Below are 5,760 nucleotides of genomic sequence, written 5' to 3'. Positions count from 1 at the left end.
CCTAAAGTCAAGGTCAAGGTCTTGGCAGCTTCTCACTGCCATCTTGTCTGTTGGCCATGTTGTCTGTCAACCAAGTTGTCTGCCAGGCCTGCTGCCTTCCCCCTTTCACTATAATAACCTGCCTCAACTCCTCCCTCAAACAGTTAATGCCCTTATTTTTAAGGGGACACTGAGAGGCATTGATCATTCTTCTGTAGCTACTTCCTGTTGAAGAATCACATTTTGATTTTGTTGATTCTTTTGTTGTTTTCTGTTTCATTTATCTCTACTCTCATGTTTAGTTCCTTTCTTCTTACTTTGGGTTCAGTTTACTTTTTTCCCTAGTTCTTCTAATTTTGAGGTTAAGTCACTGATTTGAAGTATTTTTTCTTTTTCAATGTAAGCACTTAGATGTAGAGTGTGAGGTTAATTTCACTGTTAAATTTCTTGAGCCTGATAACTGCACATAAGGTGATTAAATAAGTGAATATCCTTCCTCAGAAACATACAGGGAAGTGTTGTGTTTGAGGATTACATGTACAACCTGCTTTCAAATGTTCAGAAGATAGATAGTAGATAGGTAGATAGATAGATAGATAGATAGATAGATAGATAGATAGATAGATAGATAGATAATATAATGATATAGCCAAAATGGAAAAAAATAGATAATATAATGATATAGCCAAAATGGCAAAATAGATCTGGGTACCGTGGGTATGGGATTATGTTGGAGTTCTCTGTATGGGGTTTGTATTATTTCTGCAACTGTCCTGTAGATTTGAAATTATTTCAATATAAAATATTAAAAAAATAATATGTTGCTAAAGAGTCAGATGCAAGCTAGCAATCCTTGTGGTCAATGCAGCCCTTGTATGAACAGTGAAAAGAGTAAGATGAGAGTGAAACCAAAGATCACACAGACAGAATGTACATGCTTGAAATCTAAAGACTTGAAAATACCAATATTTCTCCCTTAGTTTTAAAAATGAAATTAGTAGAGTTGAGTCTCTATGCGGGGTCTGTCATAACCCCTCTTACACTCTAACACACTTTCAAGACCAGGCAGACATAATTCAAGGAGGGCACTGACAGTTGGAGTCTTATCTGATCACCATGACCTGGCTTAGGTGTCCCAGGCCACAGAATGAAAAGTTTATGTGGCCAGCTTTGGGGGTCTGCAAGTCCTCTACCATGATACCTCCAAACCAGTAATCCAGATGGTTACAGTATGGGAAGACATTTATCTCTTTCTTTCCTAAGGCAGTCAGGAAAAATCTAGGGTGGCCATCCCTGCTGGTCTACAGAGCTAAGTCCATATCCCCTGGGTCATGAGATGTGATCACTGATGCATGGGTCAAGGTGTGGGGAAAGACCCCTCCCCCACATCCACTGAGGTCTGCCCTGGTTGCCAGGCAGTGGGAGATTCCTGGCAGGATGCTCACCATAGGGTTCTATCTTGTGTTGTGGCAACAGGTTCCTGGCAACCTGAGGTGACTCAGCAGAGGCCTTGGGAGCCTTGTATGGTCTGCTGATAGTCTTGATGCTCTGCACAATCCTGATCTTGGTGGCCTTGTGCCAGGTGTTGGCAGCTCTGCCAGAGGACTTTATACAAAGCCCAGATCTCCAAGGAATGCTGTGGAAAATGGTGACTTGGATAGTTATAGTGGGGATTTTTATTGTTAAATCAAATTATGATGGAAGGAGAGACAAAAAACTGGCCACTGACATTTCTGCTCTTCTAGAGGGAGCACAACAAATTGTTGATAAATTTCACCACACTGAAAAAGAATTTGGAGACTTTAAATCAACTATAACAGAAGCCAAACTCAAGAATGAAGTATCAGAAATTGTACATGTGAAGCCCATGAATAAAGAACTGGAAAGCCACAACTCTTTACTTGGACTTAAAGTAGTTGAGTCTAGAAAATCATGTAAAGGAGACATATCTATATGTTTACAAGAAGTTCACCTGATGGCTGACACGACAAGCAAAACTCTGACCTTAGAAGACTCAACAAGGCAAATCCAACATCAAGTAGTTCCAACCAAATCATCCTTCAGAATCTCTCAGGTGAGTATAGAGCAGTTTCCCACATCAGTGACAGGGACTTTGGAGGAAAATTCCAGGCTTGAAAGAAGCATAAAACTCTTTTCACAGGAATCTCAAAAATGGAAGGGAAAGTTGGGCATATTTACTAAAGAGAGAAAAATCTCAGAAAACTCTAAACTACCTATGGAGTCATTCTTAGTAATAAAGTGGCTCAGATCAAACCTCCAGGTGAGCATTTGCTTAAGATTTGTGATTCAGCTGCTGTTCTTGAAGATAATATAGATCTTGGGAACATGGAATTGGGTGTACTGAAGACATCAGAAAATGGAGACCTCATAGTGGAAGAATCTAAAGGAGTGTTGATTGATGGTGTATGGTAACAGAAGAAAAAATTATTTAAGAAATCTAAAGAACTACACTACACAGAGAGCCTTAAGTAAAACCATGGTCTTTAATTAAATAGTACAATTGTAAAAGTGTGCTATGATGAACTGTAACTGATGTTCCATTTCAAGGTGGTAGTGGGGTGGTATATGAGAATCCTGAATTTTATGCATGTTTATTCTGTGTACCCATAACTTCTCTAATAAAGAAAAAAATGGTTTCTATTATACAAATAAAATGATAGAAAAAAGAAGAACAAACAAAAGGTAGGAAAAATAGAACAAACACCAAAAGAATAGATTTAAACCCAACCATATCAATAATTGTATTAAAGATAAATTGTCTAAACAATTCAAGTAAAAGGAAGAGGTTGATTTTATTTTAAATAGCAGAACCAATTATATTATTTCCACAAGAAACCCACTTTAAATTTATAAATACAGTTTATCATGTAAAGATCAATATACAGAAATTTGAAATAGCTGTGTTAACATTAGAAAAATTACATTTTGGGGCAAAGAAAATTATGAGGGATAAGGAGCAACATTTCAATATAATAAAGAGTTCAATTCACCAAGATTAAATATTGTTTAATTCAAACTACATGAAATAATGTTGCTACTACTGAATGGAAAAACAGAAAAATCAACAATTTTATTTGGATATTTCAAAACCCTCCCTGAAAAAAAATAGAAAATAAGCAGAAATTCATTATAAATATAGAGAAGACTTAACCTATATAATCACTAGCATAACCAAAAGATATTTATAGAACACCTAGCCAAAGAACTACAGAATAAAATGTCTTTGCATGTGCATGCATTCCACAAGAAAGAGTATACTCCGAGTCATAAGACAAATTTCAAAAATTACAAGTGATTGAAATCATGCAAAATATATTATTTTAACCAACAGAATTAAACAAGAAAACTATACGGACCTACTTCAGAGTGGCAGGAAGCTCAGATCATAGACAGTGGTTTCATTTCATTCTTGTACTTCTTGATTTCTTATATACCAGTAGTACATAGCAGCAGGGCCACTTTAGAATAATCATTATAATGTACATCGGGCAAGGATGATCATAATAATTGCTTCATCATCATGATATTTTGTATCAAATACTTAATCAAAATTTCCCTTGGGACTGAAATACAGCCTATTAAAGTTTGGTTAATTTGTATATTGAAAAAATATTGGTATTACAAGAAACAGCTGCCTTGATATTCTATATCAGAGAGTGACACCTTCTCCCCACAATTGTCAAACTCAGCATGTTTACAAACTAGGAATTCTAAATAAAGTGATGGCTTCATCCCTTTGTGGACACTGGTACAGGTATGTGCTGTAAATCTTTCTCATAGCTTCTACCAGATTAGTGGTCATTACCAGTGTGCCTTTAAATTGGGAAAGTAATATACCAAGACTTTGAACTATTTTACTAATTAATGATTCAACAAAAATCACTTAATTAAAATCAGGGCTTAAAAATTATGGTGATCAGTTCATAAGTGAACTCTTGACAAGAAGCTGTGTATGGCCAGAAGTATGGATTGATAGCAATGTATTTTAGAGGTGGGTAATGGTTTAGTCAAATTCCTGTGGATTTGAATGGAATGTAATTAGAATGTTGGTGATAATGATGTCCAGGAGAGTTATGTGGGTGAATTTCTTGGAATAGCTACAGAATGTGAGAATATTTATATCTCATGGAAATGATATCAAAGGAATCCACTTCTGAGAATGTTCTCAATCACCAGGTGGACAAAGTGAACCTTTCTGTGGATATTATACTCCTTCTTCTGCACAGTTCTTACCCAATAGGCCTACAAACAATGTAGCAATGGAGTCATGGACCATGATGAATGGACTCAACAACGTAAACCTATTCTCATGAAGATTCACCTGGATAGCAAGTGGCCAGCTGAGAGCAGAGATCCTTGTTGAACCCTCCAGCCCATTCCTCATAAAACCAATCATTTGTGGTGGGCTGATTACATAGAGGCCCTATTGATTTGTTCTCATATAGATCCTTACTGTGGATATGGATTTTCATTCCTTAACTGCAATGTTTTTTTATCAGTATCCCTATCTATTGAGTTACTGAATGCCTTCTTTGCCATTATGGGATCTCACACAACATTCTTACTGATGAACTCATTTTACAGCAAAATGTGGTGAGCAAAAGGCTGACACACATGGCAATCAGGTGACTTGGTGAAACTAACCTAATGATGACTCAGTCATGACCCTAGCTGGAAAACAACTCTCTGGAAAGGATATTTCTCTTTCCATTTAGATTCTGAGTTCATCCCCAGTGTTTAAGCAGCATTTTCATTATGGTACATGTCTACTAAATGTTAGATGAATTTATATCTGAGTTTATACCTGAATAATTTAAAGGAATATGTATTGAAGTATCTTTAAATTTTCTTATTAGAAAATTTGACCAAATAAAGATACATGTATTAATTTAATTATAAAAATGAATTATTTTTCACAAACCCAACTAATTTAATATGTGTAGAAGACAAAGTATTAATAAGCAAGTAGTGAGCCTATACATCATGGAGTAGATAGCACAGAAAATGCATGGAATAAAAGAAATATAAGATAAAATTTCTGATCATGAGTAGTTCACATTCTAGTTAGAGAACTGACAAATAACTACAATATAGATGAATGATGTATGTCTTCTGAAAGTACAATATGAATAAGGATTCATTTTTTTTCATTCCTAGGAGACTCGAGAACAACTTCACAAAGCAGTTGATCTTTCAGCTGGATCTTGATAGATTCATAAGCAAGCAACATAAAGAGAATAAGAAGTGGCCTTGTGAACAAATTATATAAAGATCATTTATGTAACAAGAAAGAACTGTGCAAAAAACATGGTATAGCTAGAGACAAGTGAGTTTAGTTAAGTATGTTTGGATAGAGAGAAACACATGCTAAGACTGGAAAGGTTGGTTGTTGCCAGATAGTGGAAGCTTCTGTAAACCACGCTAAGTAATTTGGGATTTTCCCTGAAGGAAAAATTGGAGGATTTCCAACTGGAAAATCACTTTCCTGCCTGTGCAAAGCATATGCTACAGCAGGGAGAAACTGGATAAAGAGAGGTAGACAAGATGGAGAAAAGGAGACAAATCAGAGCAGCATATAGGGGATAAAATTGCACATCACCTCTCTAAGATATGCCCAGAAAGAATAAGGCAAAAAGAACTATAATATTTCTTGATTAAATCTTTGCATCATGTTCTAAATGAAAGTTTTAATTTCTGTAGTTATTCATCTCAGATTTATTCATCATAATGGAGTTATGATCAGTTTGTGTTTGTATATAT

The sequence above is a fragment of the Dasypus novemcinctus genome, chromosome 26 (assembly GCF_030445035.2).
Source record: "Dasypus novemcinctus isolate mDasNov1 chromosome 26, mDasNov1.1.hap2, whole genome shotgun sequence".
NCBI classification, from domain to species: Eukaryota; Metazoa; Chordata; class Mammalia; order Cingulata; family Dasypodidae; genus Dasypus; species Dasypus novemcinctus.
This window is presented reverse-complemented; position numbering follows the sequence as displayed.